The 20230-nt window shown below is 37.9% G+C and overlaps 2 protein-coding genes across 4 annotated transcripts in view; one reads left to right on the top strand and one right to left on the bottom strand.

Annotated features, from left to right (window-relative positions):
* Nucleotides 1-20230, bottom strand: part of LOC130891817 (D-2-hydroxyglutarate dehydrogenase, mitochondrial) — a 66347-nt gene that overhangs the window by 33382 nt on the left and 12735 nt on the right. The gene's annotated exons all lie outside the window — the stretch shown is intronic.
* Nucleotides 15819-20230, top strand: part of LOC130891816 (polyhomeotic-like protein 1) — a 239321-nt gene continuing 234909 nt past the window's right edge. The window contains exon 1 of one of the 2 annotated variants that reach the window (XM_057796823.1): nucleotides 15819-16021. The gene's annotated coding sequence lies outside the window, so the exon portion shown is untranslated. The remainder of the gene's footprint in view (nucleotides 16022-20230) is intronic. The other variant, XM_057796824.1, reaches the window with a different exon arrangement.

Raw genomic sequence — 20230 nt, 5'->3', positions numbered from 1 at the left:
GGGAGATTGTCTTATAGGATTATTCTTTTCGTAATTTTATGGGGGTGTGAGTGAGTACGAGGGCGGATCAATGAGTTTTTAACTGAAAGGGCAATGATTAAAATCATAGCATATTGCAATGAGTAATAATGATTAAGAAAAGCGTATATAAAGATAGATCCTACGTGTTCTTTTGAAATATTTTGTGTAGAAAAAACCACAGGGAAAAGGTCAACTATTGCTGGGCAGTCACGTATTGTAAATCAGTCAAAATGAATATGAAATCAGAAGGAAGAGGATTTGTAGATAACGGAAAGCTTTCAGGCGAGGAAGCAGAGTCATATCTAAGTAAAGATGAACCATATTATAAGATATATTAAACAAAGAAGTTAAAGAAACCATTAGATTTGTTCTGATTTATGCTATGGGTAGATGAAACTTGGTACTAAGATTAGTGCCTTCTTCAAGAGTCGCACAAACAAACTAAGAATTCTGAGATACTATGTCTGTCCTGTTTCATGGAGTTGATTCCTGGATCTTAAACGAAGATATTAGCAAAAAATCAGAAGCATTCGAAGTGTAGCTGTATACACGAATAATCATGATCACCTGGAGCGCCAAAGTAACGAAGAAGTCCTCAGAAGAATGAAAAAAGAAAGAGAATTACTGATAACCATAAAAAATCGCAGTATTCGGACGAATACGCGTTGTACCAAGACATTTCTGCAAGGCCAAATATTTGGAAAAAGACGAACATCCTGGATTACCATGATGATCACCAACGTTAGTCACTATAAGAAGATGAAACTTGAAACTGAATTTGGTGATATATCCATGATTTAAGACTACAAGGTGTGTGCTATAGCGCACCAGCTGGGAAGCAGCCAATGAGAATGAGAATGGATATATCCTCCAAATGTAGAAAACAGTAGACACAAGGATTTCAAGGTAAAAGAAAGAGGAGTGAATAGCTGGCCGTAGAACCACCCAATTCATTTGTGAGGTATGTAAAATTCTTGAGAAGTAAAGAGCTTAGTACGAACACAAAGTAGAGAAATACAGTTCCGAAATTAGACCAGACATTCAATAGATCCTTTGGGTAGTAGACCCCAAATCCACCATAGACCAGTCATTACATGTGAAACCATGAGTCTGTCGGGGAAGGACGAAGATGATCTTTAAGAGAAAGATCTTAAGGAAGATATTAGGACTTGACTTTGAATATATACGAACTGGAAGCTAATAAAATGAAAGTCAGCTATACGACGCCCTTTAGGTCGACCTAAAGTACGCTGGGAATAACAAGTAACGCAGGTAGAGGGGGGAACTGGAGACAAATCATGGAGGATATAAAGTAGTGAAGCTTATAATGAGTGAAGCGAGTAGGAAGCTATGACAGGTTGGAGACTGAACAAAGAAAGCTGTCATTCCTTATTATGAATCGTTTCTCGTATTCCCTTAGGCCCCTTTCACACCAAACGAATCTGAATCAATCTGGATCACTCCGAATCAAGTTGAATCTGATTCGTCATCTCCACTCTTTCACACCAGCTGAATCAACCTGAATAATTCTTACTTGGAATGTTTAATTCTTCGCCAATTTTCCTCCACACAGAACATATGAGATTTCTGTTGCTGTCATTTTTAACACTGGCGTCATAAATCGCACTATTTTCTTTAACTTTTAAAATTAACAACTCCACGTCCATCTCGTATGGTTGTTGATTCAAGACTGACCGGACGAGGAATCTGATAGGTGGAATCAAGTGCGACCTCGAATCAAACTCGATTGAACCAGATTCGTCCGGTTTGAAGGCGGGAAAAGAGTCCCTTCACATTTAAACGGAGCGCTCGAAGCCGAATCTTGGTCAATCAGATTCAACTTGATTCGGATTCGTTTGGTGTGAAAGGGCCCTTAGATTTGTAGGAGATTCCGGAAAACCTGTTCTTTTCCTGAAGGACTATCACCTTATGCGCCCTTATAGTCGTGAATGTTTCCGCTGTTTCGCCGATGGCCCCGATGCTCATGAAATACTGATTTAATGTAACAGAATAGAAACCAGCCATAAGTGTAGACCAAGAGGTAGACCTAAAACATGAATATTGCAGCGTTGAGGGTGAGGAACTGGAAACAAATCGTTAAGGATAGAAAAAAATGTAAAAGGATAATGAGAGAAGCGAGTAAGACACTTTGATAGGTTGGAGAGTGAACAAGTAAAGCTCAAAGTGGAGTGTTTCACCGTAGAAGATGAATACGCAGATCACGAAAGGGCGGCTATCATTCGTAAGGGATGTATATAATCAGATTAAGTAGATAAAATATTCACTTATCCGCAGATAGAGGAAACGTAAACTAAGTTCATTCAGTTAATCCCGTCAGGATTAGTAGGGTATGAGATAAAGCTCAGATGGACTTATTTGGTTGAGGCTCTTGCTGATGCACTCCGACGTTCAAATGAGACAGAAAGTTACGAGAAAAAGGTTTGCACTGGGATGTAAGGGTACGGAAACAATAAAGACTATCGACCTTCGATCATAACATTGTACCATCGACCCTCGCTTCACCCTACGCGCACTGGTGGTCATCTTGAGGCTCGAATCATCACACTGAGGGTCCAGAGTATCACGCTGAGTAATGGTTGGAGTTTCCGAACGTATCTAATACCGAGTGTTATTTTTTTCTGTGAACGGAGCTACGGTTGGCGTGTCCATACACAAAAGGTGCCACAGCTGGACTCGGTATTTACTCACTTGCTTATAATCCTCATTTTTACCTTTTCAGATGAAAGGCATGTTGGAATTGAGTTATTGAGTTGGCTCCCTTTTCCACAGCAGTTTCCATTATTTCTTTTCCTGTGTCTTTTGTGTGATTTCCTCCATTTTACCCCTTTCATTTTAATTTCTTCTGTCCAGTTCCTACTCGGTCTTCTTTTTTTTTTCAATAAAGAGCCAAACAGTTGCAGTAAGCCGACACCGCGTCAATTTCGATAAATATAGAACTTTTTTGACTTAATTTGAAAAACACTTGAGTTTTTTGTGTCTTCAGCATTGAAATATCTTCTAAATGTGTCAGTATTTTGGCAACATTTCATATTTAATAATGATTGATAGTAACGAACCATTAAATTTCAAATTAATAGGTATATCAGATTAGGTGGGACATTAGATATTTATTTCGATGACAAAAGTTGAATAAAATACAGAACCTACCCTATTTTCCATTAAAAAAACCTTCCCTCCCTCTCCCTAATTTACGACTAAACCATCTAAATTCAAATAACGTCTCGAGCAACCACCAATAATATACCCTCTTCAAAAAATAAACGGCAATGTCAACACTTTTAATAACCACCCTTGATTAACCCACCCCCTTGTTTCATTCATACGAATCCTTCACCCCTTTCGTCTCGAAGGTACTTCATAAAGAAGCCAATGCTCGTTGATCCCTTAGGGCGCCTACTCCATCATTCCCCTGACGCCGCCACATGCCGCCTTGCGCTTCACGACCCTTCCATTGGCCTTACGTGATATTGAAAACTCCGCCACGCTTTTAGGGGAGTACGGAAGTCGGGAGTTACGTGTTTTTTGATGAATGAAACTTCCGAATAGGCGTGTTTCTATTTTGTTTTTGTATTATCGGGAGTTGGGACGGTTGTAGACGTTTTCGTTAAATATACTGCGTGGTCAATAATTTTATACCGCTTGTTAAAAGTCAAAGGGGGTAATTAGGATTGTCAAACAAAAAAAGGTGAATTAAATATGGAACAAAGGAAATTATGGTTCGATTTACTAATGACATGGGTTGAATTAATTCGTGCCTTTGAATCTTCTATCACAACCCTCCTATCAAGGAGATAAATTGATCCAAAGTTAAAGGTGGAGCAAAATTTCAATGTCCAAGTGTCTATTGAGGGCTATCTATAGAATTCTAATCGGTTTCCTAATGGAAGGCAAAAACCAAAAATTTTTCCCCGCGTTTCAGGCCCATGCAACACTTCCACATATTTAAAAATCACTTCGAAATCAAGACAACAAAATACAGAGCTCAACAGTTAACAGTTTCGAAGGATATACTTCCGAGAGGGACTGTAAGAGTTTCCACAAACATGCAGGTGCGTCTTTCTTGACTGTCTTAGATCTTAGGGCCCTTTCACACCAAACGAATCCGAATCAATCTGATTGACCAAGATTCGGCTTCGAGCGCTCCGTTTAAATGTGAAGGGACTCTTTTCCCGCCTTCAGACCGGACGAATCCGGTTCAATCAGGTTTGATTCGAGGTCGCACTTGATTCAACCTGTCAGATTCTTCGTCCGGTCCGATTTATGACGCCAGTGATAAAAATGACAGCAAAAGAAATCTCATATCTTCTGTGTGGAGGAAAATTGGTGAAGAATTAAACTAAACTATTAAAATTAAACTAAAAGAAGGAAAACAAAAAGAAGATGAAAGGATTTTTATAGATTCAGGTTGATTCAGCTGGTGTGAAAGAGTGGAGATGACGAATCAGATTCAACTTGATTCGGAGTGATCCAGATTGATTCGGATTCGTTTGGTGTGAAAGGGGCCTTAGTGAAGTCATTTGTTTACTGAATTTTTTTATTCCTGTAAGCCTGTTAACCTACGAGTCTAGAGATGTTTCAGAAAAGCTCAGCTCATGTCACGAAATTTTATTATTTTATTTAAGGGGGATCATCGCGACCAAACTATGCTTCGGACCATCAAAAACCTCGATGTTTATGATTGTAGTTTAGTCCCAGTTAGCTCTGTGAGATCTGTTTGTGAAGTTCGTCGTTGAAACTCGTGCATAAATCACAAGTCTTCATATTCTAGACAAAAGTAAGCGTACCATTGTCGCGGATTCAAAAATACCTCGACGTACCGTGGACTACAACGTGAAAAAATATGCATCCACCAAGAGCTGAAGATAAACGTATTGTATGCAGCTGTAAACTCGATCGACGACTCACGATCCCAGAGTAAGCAGCTCAGATAAATGATTCTAGGGATCTGCTTTTGAGTACTTCTACAGTTAAAAGAAGATTGAGAGAAGCTGTCATTTTTGGAATGATGGTAATGAAGAAACCTCTTTAAAGACGTCAAAATAAAATTAAGGGGTTGCAGTGAGCGAAAGAATATAAGGAGGAGACAGTTTTATAGAATTTGTGCGCGGGTCAAAGGAAGAACGGATGCGACTTGAAACCTGGTTCAAATTAAAGGGATTTTGGACAAAGAGAGCTAGAAAAAATATCAATAGAAAATGTAGTACGTTCTGATCGGCAGAATAATTAACTTTCCAGCATGACAACGATCTCAAGCATGCATCGAAGTCGTGCAAAGAATATTTGAAAGAAATGGAAGGAAGGAAAGAATGTACTGAAAATGATGATTTGGCCGTCACAGTCGCCCGATCTCAACCCGATTGAGTTGTTGAGGGACAAATTGGACAGGGAAGTGATAAAGTGTCCTACTTCCACTTTACATCTTTGGAATATCCTTAAAAACAAATAGAACTTAATAGACGACGATTATTTTTCAATTATTAGATTAAATATTCTTATCGATCGTATTGTTTTAATTTGTTGTGTATCACGCCAACCATACAGCGGGAAAACAACGGTAGGGTGTATACCAACAAAACAAAATACACAAACATATTTACAAGACAAGACGCGCGTACCGAAACTCTAGGAGCAGCGTAGCTCCACTGAGATCTAGGCATTCGGGATCTGCTCGCTTCGTTGTCCCGATGAAGATCCAACGTTTTGCCTGGGTGTATAAATTGCATGGACATTAAGTAGGTTATAAAAGGCAGGTGACTTGTAATTTCCAAAAGAAGGTAACTCGGTATACCCTGTGTCGGGGTCAGTTAGAATTCGAATGATTTTTGTTTTATTGAGGAAATTGTTATCTAATTCTACCTAAATCCTGACCTAAAAATCGTGTTTTTCCAATGAAACCCCATAAAACATGGCTCCCCATATCGAATTAACTAATTCTACTTAACCCCATAAAATATGGCTCCCGATATTTATTAACTAATTCTACTTAAAGGAATAGTCACTAGATGGGGAACGTAGCGTCCTAACCTAACCAAAAAATCGTGTTTTTCCACTGAATCCCCATAAAACATGGCTCCCCATATTAAATTAACTAATTCTACTTAACCCCATAAAATATGGCTCCCGATATTTAATTAACTAATTCTACTTAAAGGAATAGTCACTAGATGGGGAACGTAGCGTCCTAACCTAACCTAAAAATCGTGTTTTTCCAATGAATCCCCATAAAACATGGCTCCCGATATTTAATAATCAATCAATCGAATTCTGCTTAACGAAATAGTTACCAGGTGGAGAACGGAACCTAACCTAAAAAAAAATTAGCGATTTTGTTTTTGGAAACATAAATAACATTGCAAAACTTGAATTTGCAAACATGCGTCCCCGGTATAACTGAATCGGGTAGTAAACTACCTGATAATATAAAATGATTACCAATCCTATCACAATTTGGATAATAAACATCCTTACGTCCTGATTTCTTATAGGTCGCCTTCATAATTCAAAATAATTCAGGAGTGGTCAAATCACGTCAGGTAATTTGTGTTTGTGACATTATCCGATCCCAACAATCCCGCACGCCCAATCATATCAATCAGCCATTAGCAGATAATAATAAAAGAGAACATATACTCCGTTCTTTTCATTGAAATATATAAATAAATCATATTCTAAACGATTTCGTATCGATATACGGGTATAACGAACTCGCTTAGACTGTGTTTTATCGGTATATTCTTGACCGGATCAGATATGCGCGACTGGTTATCCCACTCGTTGTCGGCAGAATCGTTTGCGCAAGCGTTAGTTAGTCAACAGCCATGCTCGGGCGTTGTCCGGGTTCCATTTACGGGGATACGTAACATCTGTCGCCAAGCTGGTAACTATTGGTTGGGTCTCCCCACTATCAAGGACAGCGGCGGAGAATTTTTAAAAGGTAACAATAGGAAATTTCAATAGTTGGTATTGAAACTTCCGATTTTAGTTAGATGGCAGTTTGAGATAAAAGGAGGGGAGATAATAACCAATAAACGCGGGTCTCTATAATATCGAAAACAATGACAAAAATGGTTCATCGGAGTTCTAGAGTTCTAAAGACGCTCGCTTACACACCTGGAGAAGATATACGAGGAATTATAACTGATTTCTAACGCGAAACTTAATACAGTCATTTTCTAATTCCAAAAAGAGTTTCAAACAGGACGTAAAGCTGCAGGAAAACCAAAATTTCAAGTAGACAATCATTTAAAAGAAAGATTTCGAAGAAAATAATATCCCGGCAGTACTTGCAACGGTTCGAATTGATGAGGATTGCCCTGAAATGGAATTTTCAAAAGAATTAAGTGTTCTGGAAAAAGCGATTTATTTCGATGAAACATGGATCAACGAGGAACGTACACCAAATGGATTTTGGTAAGACGAAACTACTACAAAACGAAGACGACAACTACTTATTTCAAATTACTATTCTACTGATTCAATGCAAAATAATCTATGGTGGTAGTGTAGTATCTTGAGTCGGTTGAAGATGATCAAAAGTCGGTTAAAAACATATGAAAGACAGTGATGATCGAGATCTTAGTTTAGCTGGAAGAGCAAGACAAAAACTGGACTCTGTAAGACCAAGATTGGAACCTACAAGACCAAGATTGGTCCCTACAGGACCAGGAGTATGTATTATCCTGTAAGACCAAGACAATGGCAACATATGCGACGCTAAGACTAAATCCACGTTGGTTGTAGTCTTATAGTCCTTTATTCATCACTAACAAAATCGATTTATGGTGATAATGTTGTGTCTTGGGTCAGTTAAAGATGACCAACAGTCGGTCAAAAACATATGAGAAATAGTGATGATCGAGATTGATCATAGTCTGACTGGAAGAGCAAAACATTGCAAAAATAAGACTAGACTCTACAAGACCAAAACTGGACACTACAAGACCCAGATTGGACCCTAGAAGACTAAAATTGGACCCTACAAAACCAAGATTGGTCCCTACAGGACCAGGAGTATGTATTATCCTGTAAGACCAAGACAATGGCCACATATACGAAACTAAGACTAAGTCCACGCTGGTTGTAGTATTCATCACTAATAAAAACGTGCCAAAAATGAAAACAAATTGTTCGAACTGTAACTTTTGAATTTTAGTTGACAATAAAACGATGCGAAGAAAACGAGACCTGAAAATTGGGCGACTGTTTTCAAGATCGGATTTGATTCCAAGAAGTTGCAAAAGTCACCGTGCAAGATCAAGACTTGACCCTGCAAGACAAAGACTGAAATCTGTATGGCCGAGAGTAGACCCCGCAACAAAAAGTCGACATTGCAGATGCATTTTCTTACTTAAAACTGACTTAGAGACCAAATCCAAATACGAGGGTGGTGCACAAGGAGCTGTGGACCACAGGAACGTCGTAAGACGGTGTGGCGACCACGCCATGTGACCTTGCACTTAATAATACTTGATTCAGGTACACATTTCTCCTAACAAACTACCTACCTCAATACAACGATTATCCGTCCACATCTCCGATACCTAACCCAGGAAATTCCAAGTAATCTTCTAACCTCCCTGATATACCCGACTTTGGGAAAAACAAATACCTTCTACCTACCTGTTCAATGTTCGATTATATCACTTAAGCCCTTCGTGTTACACTCTGTATATCCGCTTTATAATAACAGACAAATGTTCACTGTTCTCGCGTCTTTTGTTGATTACATCGGGTCACCAGTTTTGGGCACTAGCCTTAGTTTCGAGGGTAGTAGTTAAAGAAAGTTCGATAACTTAAACTTACTATATATACACCAAAAAAACGAAAATATTTACAACAACAAAAGATTAAACTACGTCGCGCGTGCTGAATCTCTAGAAGCGGCGTAGCGTTGATATCTGATCGCATCGCTGTCTCGAAACAGAATGAATCTCTCCTCGATTCCAAACGCCTCGCCTGGATTTGTGTAAGTATGATGTGGATGGGTTATCATTTTATTGAGAGAGTTTGTTCCGAGAACTGTGTATTCTCAAATGCACGGTCACATGGCGAGGTCGTTGAGACTGGCGTGTAGTTTGGCTTCCTTTCTCCCAGCTCCCGCCTTGCGAGCTAGCTACAACGTTCATTCTTATCTTGGTACCTGGGAAAGATGGAGCTTCGTTCCTCCAAACTATATGAGGTATATGGGGACAAGTGTATAAGTGTGCAGAATGTGCGTAAATGGTGCAGTTAGTCCAAAAATGGACGTACACAAATCTATAACGAACAACGTTTTGGCCGGCCATCGTTTTCGAACGAAGTGATTGCGAAAATAGGTCCAAAAATGTGTGGAAGCGGCCCCCAGTGATTACCATCTCTAGAAGAGCTGAAAGAAGAGGTCTTAAGCTGTCTTTGAGGCGCGGCGGCACGCTCAGGTATGAGGAAATTGCAAAGATGCATTGGTCTAAATGGCGGTTATATCTAAAACTATAGAGAAGTCTAAGATTTCCATGTACTATTCAATTCCATGTTTTTTATGGTGACAATTCGTTGAGAATCATGTTTTATGGAAAAGCTTCGTATTTTGACAATCACACACACTGTTTTCCAATACGAGACGTGCGACGCAGAATTATTGACGATGCTGAGCTGTCTGGACCGTACCACAAAGATCAATATGCGCCTGCTTTGGCAATGTTTCAATTTTCATGAATGTCTTGAACAACTTCTGCAGATCCAACTCTTTTTATGTAAAAAAGCAAGCATAAGTGGGTAAACGGAAAAGACGTGCCTTGGTAATTGATTCCACAGGCTTGTACTTCTCCAAAGAAAGATGTCCTGATAAAATGACGTTCTGGGCGTCTACAGGCGACCTCGGTTTTCGTAAGCCACGTCTGCCTGTCGAGTAGGTCTTTGGACTGCGTGGAAGAGCATCTGTCGTGGTAGCATCGGTAAAACAGAATCAGATCAGCGACCTTCCTTCTATGCTCTAACCTGTCCAAGTTTCTGGTCAGCTACAGGTCAAATTGCTTACTCTTGTATTGAGTCGAGTATCCTAAGGGTATGCTTGGGATTCGAGCTCCATGTGCGACAATACTCCAAAGATGGACCTTGTAGAGGATTAGAAGCTGTTGCGGAGCATATAGCTTTTTGGTCTTGAAGAGGGCTCCGAAATGTTGCGAATCTGCCTTAGCTAAATCGACCACGTGACCATGCCAGGACATATTGTTCCCAACCTCAACCACCAACGAAGGATTTTGCGGTGATGATGATATTTTATGTCCAGGAGCAAATCCTGAACCTTAGAACATCAAATTGCTTCCATTCCAGAATGTTTTCAAGATCGGCATTGATGGTGGTGCCAACGGATTTGGGTGTTAGATTATTGGGGCGGTGGGACGCACCCCTGGGGAACATATTGAGATATTGTGCACTAAACCAAATTATGGAAATCATCAAGATTCAATCTTCGTTGCGATGTTACAATCTATTTCTTATGAATGATACCCATACTACGTTCTTTCTGGTTTGCAAATTTTGTAATAACTTTATCATTAAAATTATCTATTTTGGATATAAACTTTTTTTCGATGGATAGCATGGAAAGGGCTGTTAAATTATTTTCAGTCTTTGAATTTCTAAGAAACGTTCTGATTCGATTTAACGTCGAAAAACATCGTTCGATCTGTTGAGTTATCACGGGAGTTGTTACTCCAATTATTTCCAATAATTTTTTAGTTTCTTTCAATGTATCTGCTAGACGATTTTTTATTGAAAATTTCGAGTGATTTCAAGTGATAGAGCGCCATTCAACCCCCTACAATCATCGTAACCTTTCTTTATCAAGTCCGGGATAATACGAAGCGAGTTTATCCTCGGGAAATTTTCTGTTATAATCTGCGAAGTTTTCCGGATAGAAAAGTGATGCAACTAATAGATACTCTTTAAAATTAAACCGATTTTTTACACAATTTATAATAACTCGACACACTTTTAAAACCGATATCCGGTTATCAATTAACGTTTGCGTTTCTCTTCCGGTGGCGTATCTTCTGCTTCATTAACGATGTTATCAATATCATATCATGTCCCTAGACTTGAACGACGGGGCTTAGCTTGGGCCAATACTGGGAAACCCTGCCTAGACAACCCAATCATGGCCCAAGCCTGACAAAACTCTGTGTAACCCGACCACGGCTTTCCTATATTCTCCCAAGCCTGGCTGAACTCTGGATAACCCGACATCGGCCCTCCTATTAATGACAAAACATATATTAAAATTTACAATTTGTTTTGTCTTCAACCAGGGTTGCAAACCAAGCGAGGGACATTATCGTAATCCCTGAGTTTCGGCAAGCTTCGACCAGACTTGCAAACTAGCATTGGACCTATCTAAGAAACCAAGCCTGGCCCATTGAAGCAGACCAGTCTTGGGTTTATCTAGGCAACCATGCCTGGTCCAGACTTGCAAACCAAGCGAGGGACATTGTTATCATACCAGAGTCCCGCCAAGCCTGGGCAAAAAATAGCTTCCAAGCCAAGGCCAGAGTTGTACATACTTGGCAGAAGTTTGGGCCTATACTGGGCTCATAGTAAAATCCTATATGGGATCTGGTTTTTTATACAGTTTTCGACATTATCGATAACGTTTATCACTACGTTCGGTTCAATTTTTAGTTGTAATTGATCATCGAATAGGATATGCACGTGGGGTGTTACTTGATGAAAAAAGTACAGCCGAAAATTGAATATTGGGTCTTTAAGTGTACGTACGACGAATTGTACGTGATGTACAAAAGGATAATTATTTTTAATTAAGGCTTGAACACCTGTATTTTCGTCAGTCATCACACGAGCTTCATCATAGCTCTGTGCGACGAGTTTATTGGATGAATTTTGAATTAGAGGATATATGACAGATAGAATTATTTCTGAGTCGTATTTTTCGGGAATTAGGTAGTTCCAATGGCGTTCAATTGGTTCACCATCGCGGATATATCTTAATATTATTATTAGTTGAGATTTTGTGGAAACTTCCGTAGTTTCATCCACGAAAAACGAAGAATTGTTAATTTCCTCATGACAAACTTCAAGTATACACTGCACCAGATCGTTTTCTATTTCTTTGAAGGTTTCTTTTCGAATATATGGAAGAATTTTTTAGATGATCATTTTAAGTTGAATCTAATTCAGCAGAAAATTTAATTAGTCCAATGGATATTCCTCTATTTTCATGTTGGTCACGAACCAATTTAAATGCCCCGCAAAATTTAATACAGTTGATAAATTTTGACATTATGTATCTATTTTTCGACACATTTTCGTTATACCTCCGTATATTTAACAAATAAGAAGAATCTAATTCAGTTTTAATATCTGTTGATCCTAATAACGCGTACCTTTCGCTTTTAATTCTATTTTCTCTTCGTATGAATATTTACAAAATTTTTTGGTATTGATTAGGTTAAAAACAACTTCCATATTGCGCAAAATCGCTCTATTATAGTTTATCGTTATTCATTTCGAATCGTCCTGTATAAGCAGATAGTTTGGATAATCGCGAGAAAGGGAGTGTTACGAACTAACTCCAAAGAGTATCACCAAGATCATACACTCAAAGTTAACTAATATTACATCACTTAATAAGTCGTGTGACTGACACATAGATGGCGTTGCCATTTGACGTTTATGAAGTACCAACTTTCAAAAGACTATGTGTCAAATTTCATGACATTTCGACTAGACAGATAAAAGTGACAGCCATTTAAGTGAAGTTACTTTCGTTCGTTGTTTTCAAAACAATTTCGTGTGTTAATTTATAATTGCTTCTTGATGAAAACAAATACTGTACAAGACAATGTACCAATAACCTTCGAATTGCTTCCCCATCCACCGTATACTCCAGATCTGGCTCCCAGTAACTACAGGCTATTTGCTAATATCGAAAAAATTCTCGCCGGTAAGAAATTCAGCTCAAATGAAGAAGCAAGTTGCTGAAACTGAACCGTATTCTGATGCAAAAGACAAAACCTTTCTACAAACACGGCGTCGAGAAGTTAGAGAAAGGTTGGAATTGTTGTATTGCTCTCGAAGGAGATTACATTGATGAATAAAATTGATTTTTGATATATGTGAGCTTTTTCTGAAATCCTTGTAAGAACAATCAGAAATCAGAGGGAACAAAATCCGGCAAAATAGGTTCGTACAACAAAGTACAAACACCAACATCCTAATATACTGGGTAGTATAATAATTGATACAGTAGGAGCTTGAAAACGAAGGTTACGAATTACGAGGGTTGTTTTAGTTCAACCTCTGAAAAGCTGTGAAGAAACGACGAATGAATAAATTATTTATTACCTAAAGTAAGGTACCGGGTGGGCTTCTAATAACAGCCATCGGAAAATAAAAAGTTTTAACGTTTTTAAGTGGAAATTATTTTCAGAATTTTTGGTCAACCACTAGAGGGCGTATTTGGAAATATAAAATCATGGAAGGAAACTGTCAAATCATGTATCATCCAAGAATATACAGATTTTTGGCTTCTTTCCACATTTTTGTCATATATTCGTTTCTGGACTTTATCCAACGACTAGTTTCCGTTAATATTTGCCTTTTAATCACTGATTTATATCGAAATCCATGTTTTTTCTTTATTTTTTTTAAATATCTTCCCAACGATCGCACCGAACATATTTCAAGGATATGTTTCCTTTCCGGTTCTGCAACAATACCTTGAAGATTTAGCAATATGTTTGATGTTGAACATACTCTTAAGCATATGGGAGTTGATTTTTTACGTCTCATTGTCAAGCCTTCATTTGCAATTCCTTGGAGTATAGTATAGAAACATCGTTTCCCGGATAGCATCTCCGCTGTACATTCGTCGACTACAAAATCGATTAAAAATAGCTAAAATGACTTTATGAGTATCAGTTGATAGATGTTGTCTGTTGTCCTGCAAATCGACTAGTTGATGGTTGATTTTGAAGCCACGGTTGCCACATACTTTGGAATATTACTCGGTTAAGTGACTGGTTTTATCAAGGGATTCCAGGAGATTAATTTATAATGTTGTTGTTTATCTATACTTTTAAATGATTCGCTGATTCTGAAAATTGATTATTGTAATGGGGAACTGGATAAGCTGTTTGCTATTAAGTTCATAGCGTAGCGTCTCTTATCTATATGTGTAAAGATAAGATTCCACCAATCAACTGCTGCATTAGTGGCCATCATAGTGTGCGATCGGGGTTTGGGTTCGGTCCCTCGTACAATAAGGACGAATTCATGCTTTAGGATCGGTTCAAATGGATTAAGTAAAAAATACGCTTAGGCAAATGGAAGAAGAGATAGATACTGTGTATCTACGGAGGAGAAGGTGTCAGCAGTGTTTATTCTCTGGATCAATTGGTTTACGAAAAGCGAAATTTACAGCATGATAGCACGAATCACACACATACACGTATGAACGTGATTAAACCGTTCCGTTGAGCATCTACTGTTGGAAAAAGTCCTAGAGTAGGTATTCCGACAAGTTGATACTGTAATTCGGGCCTTTTTGTCTTTTTGCTTTTCACCTAGTTCTGCTAGAGATACCAGGAGATCTCCACGTACACTACATTGCATAAGCTGGAGCTCTTAACTTGGTCGGTAGAAAAAGCCTTAAACTCTCGTGTTATGTAGAGCCTCACAGTTGCAAAAGGGTTGTCCTGAAAAAGTTTCCGATCCCGCTCTGAAAATGTCAGCACTTATCAATATAAGTTGAGAAATACATACTTTGAGGGACTCTAAACAAAAGATGAGTATTTTTGGACTCCCAATTTGAAAGAGATTGAGTATAAAACAGAAAAAACATGGATACTGATAAAAACTTTATTTAAAGCTTTTCTCTGATGTGTAGACTTTGAAAAATGATATAAAGGAGTCCTGCCAGGTGACTATGGAGGAAATGGAGTCGCAGATTCGATCGCTTCCCTGGCAACGAGAGAAGAATCTCGAATAGGCGAGGTGTCCTGCACCTGCACGCTGGCGGGAACATTAACCAGCTAGATTTAAGTCGAAAAATCAAAGCCTTTGGTTGACCAAGAGGTAAACATCGAACGATTTCAACGACGCGACTTTTCACGCTCTCTCGGACAACTTGAACGCTGCGATGATTCTAAAAATCAACAAAATGGCGGCAACACACTTGCTGGTACTACTCCATAACCGGAAATAGATTGAGGAAGTTGATCGGGAAAACAGCCGAAAAATTTCGTGATTGCGTGGAGTCAACAGTGTTTCAAACTCATATTTTCAATTGTGACAGAAGGTGTTCTATAAATTCGATAGAATTTTTATTTCCCAGCGAAAGTTTTGTCAAAAAAAAAACAGTTTCCGTATTTATCTAGTGATCTAATAAATTGTTTCATTATATCTAGTTCAATATGCAATGATGGAAGGATAATTTAGTCCCGAGCTTCCCTACTAATGAATTAAGGACCAAATTCCTCTTTCCAGGCTCAATATTTTCTCGAAAAGTCCAGTTTTTAGGTAAGAGAAGAGCATCAAAAATTATGTAGACTTAAATATAGAACTGGTTATCGAAAAATATTCTCAAACAACCCTCTTAGCATTAAATTCGAATTTACTGCATATAAACTTGAATTAAAATTGTAAATAATATCCCCTGCGGCGCGCTACTGATCACTTCATCCAGAAAGACTAATTTCCCCCACTAGAAATGCCTCTCCGCTTGACGCTTACTTGACGACCACGCCTTTTCTCGCACGATAAAGTCTAACCCTACTGGCTGCCCCGTCGACCAATAAAATTCCGTTACAATCTTCAACAAGAGGGTCTTTTTACAGGGCAAAGACATCAAACGGTTCGCGTACGGTACATAGCTTTCTTTTTAACCTAAAAAAATTCGCGCATGTCCGAAATAGTGTTTTAAATACTCTCAAGTGACGTGTACAATCTAATTTAAACTTTTTTGGATGAAAAAGGAGATTTTTGGGTGAGTAGAAACGATATTTTACTTGTCACAGCTGGGTATCCAGACAGCCATAAGTAGAAAGGGGACGTATCAACTCGGACGAGTCCATTATCGAAGAGAACCCGTCCAACGGGTGTGGTCGGTTGTATTTCTAATACGTGACGTTTAGAACGTGCGTTTATAAGCGACGTTCCAAGAACGGTGTAGTTTAGTCTAACTTTATACGAGTCTAGACGTCGCCAAACTTTTTTTTTCTCTCCGACATCTAAAAGTTTCGGTCGCATATTTTTGCATAATTGGACGTTTGTCTAACAAATACGCAGAATCCATAATGCGAACAGCAGGAGAGTTATGATTAGTTAAAATAGGTATGGGCGTTAAATCGGGTGACTGTTGGGTCGAATTTCGCTTGCTCTGCTTTTATTTGTAGATCGCTTTATCATATAATGTGTTGATGTAAGTTGATGAGGCATGGCTGACTGGGTTTTTTTTGTCGTCGTATTCGCCAAAAGTGTTTATCTTGCGCAAATGCGAGTTTAATATTTTGTTTCAGTTTCACTGGGATGTCATAACAAAACGAGTTCCTTCATTGTATGTAAACGAGATCGTTCGGTCGATCACGCTCTGTTTACGATTAGTGAAAGTCTATAAATAGCGTTCACAAAAATTGTATATTTAATTTAGATATTCGTTTATCAGTACTGTATACACAATATTGCATTTACAAATATTAGTTTTATAAGAAATATAGTTTTAACATTATTCAGATAAATAAATTAATATAGATCAAAATAACATGGTCTAAGGAACCAAAAATTTTGGTAACCAATGATTTAAATCAATTTTAAAGACAAATTGTACCAAGATGTACGCGTCAAATGGTTTCGTTATTTTCGAATGCATTTTAGATAAATTGTAGTTTAAAAAATTTGATTATTATGCTAGAGCTAGAGTTTGTTCCACCCCAAATTAAGCTTCAATCGTTCCGCCTCTTCATCTATGGTAAAAGAGGACACTTATTAGTTTCATTTCCAAATTAGTGACGACCTAGTGCCAGTCGAGCGATTAAAGATGGTAGAAATTGAAACTGGTGTCCTATCCATTCATCAGCAACTGATTTTATGTATAAAAAATGTCATTTTGACACCTAGGACGCCACTAATTACGTAATTAGTTACATTTAAATAACGCCATCTAGCGGCAATAATAAGATTTATGAGAACGGTTGAAATTACTACAAGAAATTTACAACCAGAATAAATTTTCAATTTCCGTTTGGACGAAAACGTTTGAAGAAAAACTCGACGTTTTCACATTTATTAATATATCGCGGGACTGAAAGAATATATCGATATTTATATATTTTGTATTGCTGGACAAAAGCTTTTTGAAACAACATCAAGTTTATGAAAATCGGTTAAGCAGAACCGGACTTGCAGGTATTTTTTCGTAACAAGGTCCCCGCTCTCCCCCATCTCTTATTTGAAGAGATAGTCTAGAACTTTTCGAATGAAAAATGCGCAAAATTTGTTGAAGATATCGATTATTTTATCGTTCTTATCTAATTGCTTTTTTAAATCGAATATTTTTGGTACTATTCGATATTTCAAAATCGCGTTTGTTGTTGACATAATTAAATGCTTTGGAAGTTAGTTAACGATCAATAATTGGCCCTTGTATCCCTACTGATGGGTAAATATCATGCAATAGGAATTTTCATCCGCCCACATTACCCTAAGGAAATTTCTTAAAAATCTAAAACCCTGTTATTTACTCCCAACTTTTATAACGAAATAAATTGCCGATTTTCAATAAAAAACGTGCGATTTTAAAAAAAACTCCAATAATAATAAGTTATGGTCAGCTACTTCAGTAATTGAAATTTCTCTACGTTGCAATCATTTTACGGTTATCTGAAACCAATCTGCCGCCAAGGTAACAAAATATTAATCGAACTTTTTTCTTAATACTTTTTCATGCTCTACGAGTGGTTAACGGAAAGGTAAATCCATGACCGTACTCGCGAACTTTTGGAATAAGTAAAATTAAAAATGAATTTTAACCATTAAATGGTAAACTGCACGGATGTGTGAACTGTCTTGATGAAACAACATTATCTTCTTAACCAAATGCGGCCGTTTTTACTTGATATCTTCGCTCAAACATTTTTTCAAGATAATCATTGAAAATTATCCCACGCGCATCCCAAAAACCGACACCATAACCTTGTCTGCAGATGAAACGATCTTTGCCTTCTTTGGAGCCGGTTCTCCCTTTTCAGTCCGTTGTTTTGATTGTTATTTGTAAAAGCATGGACCCACGTTCCATCCATGGTTATGAAACGGACCAAAAATTTGGCTTTATTTCCGTGAAACATTGCCAAACACGCGATGGAAACAGTATCGGTTTGTGGGTTTACTCCAACATTTTTGGAGTCGTCACCTCATTTGGTCGACCACTGCGATGCTGGTCTTCGAAGGTCGTACTGCCTCGTTCAAATTCTGCTAATCAATATTTTACTGTAGATAACGAAGAAGCAGTCTCACCCAGAGTAGAATCTAGTTCAGCTTTTATATTGGTTGGGCCAAAAAGCCTAAAATTTGAGTGACCATGGAAACATTATGCTTGAATCTATAACACTTAAGTTTGTTATTGTTAATTCAAAGCAAGCTGATGAGTCTCAACGCACACAAAACACCCCAAAATCCTCCTATCTCCATCAAAACTAACCCTGAAGTGTCCGAACGTACCCTAGGACGAAGGGAATTAGCTTGGCACATTGATGTTTCAAAACAAGCTGACTGAGTCTCAATGGGCACGAAACCCCAAAATCCTCCCATCCTCGTGAAAACTAACCCTGAAGTGTCCAAAGGTACCCAAGGAAGATGGGAATTAGTTTTGGCCAATTTTTCTGAAGCTTGGCACAATGATTGTCCAAAACGAGCTGACTGAGTCTAAATGGACACGAAAGCTATGAGTTACTACAATATCTGATATAAGTTTTATCCAAATCTAACCTCTATTCGATCTTACTTGGAAATAGATGAACTATAGAATACTCCAAAAAAAAATGAAGAAGATCCACGGCAAAATAAGGCAAAAAGTAAAAATAATAGCAGATTAATAGGATATTATGGAAGGGACACCAAATTCTGAGCGAATAAAGATCTTCAGTTAGCTCTAAATTCATCTTTCTGGCATACGGATGGATCGACATCAATGAAAATATCTAGTTAGGAGTGTTCGGTTAGAAACCTCTCTTGAAAGCACTTTACATTATTTTCGACAGCCAAGCGGCATGGAAAAGCAAAAAACTTTAAAAACACTAGCTATAGGAAACAAAGTAATCATAATGTGGATATCAAGCCACCAATATACACCAAGCAATGAGAAAACAGGCAGCCTCGGCATGGCAGAGAAAGACAATTGCAGATTTCGCTAGAAAACCAGAGATATAGCAGAGAATCTACTCTACGAAGGTTCTACTCGTTTCATCAAAAGGTTCCTCGAAAGATTAGTGCTAACAGTTTAGGAAGTGGGACATAAAAACCACAGGAAAATAGCCTCCTTTGAGAGTAGTCTCCGTTTTTTGAAATCAGAACAAGGAGATGCATAATTTTGCACAAAATATCTTCTAATTATAAGTGTAGAGTGGCTGACAAGTCAAATTGACCAACATTTGAAAAGGTAGAAAGAAGATTTGAATTCATTATGGACTTATTTAAAAATCTGTTATTTCTCAATAACCACCAAGCTTTAGACAGAATTAAGCACCTTTAATTGATTTACAAACTTATAATTTTTAGTGTTTAATCTAACTATGAACGAATTTTTTTCAATATTAAGAAATTTTGATATTTCCAAAACGTATTCTGACGTTCTTCAAAGGAGAAAACAACTACTTTCCTGGCTAATGCCTCGACGAATATTGAATTACCATCTCCTCCGAAGAATGTGACGTCAATCCACATTTTTGTCAATATCAACATCTCTAATGGCTCGCAATTCCAAGAGGTTTGTAACCACCGACTAGTTTCGACGTTATTACGTATAATCAGAGTGGTATAACAACTTTCGTTCGGACTTGAGACCCGAACTGAAGACAACGTCAAAGAGCGTCACTATTTGGTTCATATATATATATATATATATATATATATATATATATATATATATATATAATGAACTCGTTAAACTTAAAAGATTAAAGGTCGAACTTCCTCTGGCCCG

The sequence above is a fragment of the Diorhabda carinulata genome, chromosome 3, assembly GCF_026250575.1.
Source record: "Diorhabda carinulata isolate Delta chromosome 3, icDioCari1.1, whole genome shotgun sequence".
NCBI lineage: Eukaryota > Metazoa > Arthropoda > Insecta > Coleoptera > Chrysomelidae > Diorhabda > Diorhabda carinulata.
The sequence above is the reverse complement of the archived record's forward strand: the minus strand, read 5'-3'. Positions and strand labels throughout refer to the sequence as shown.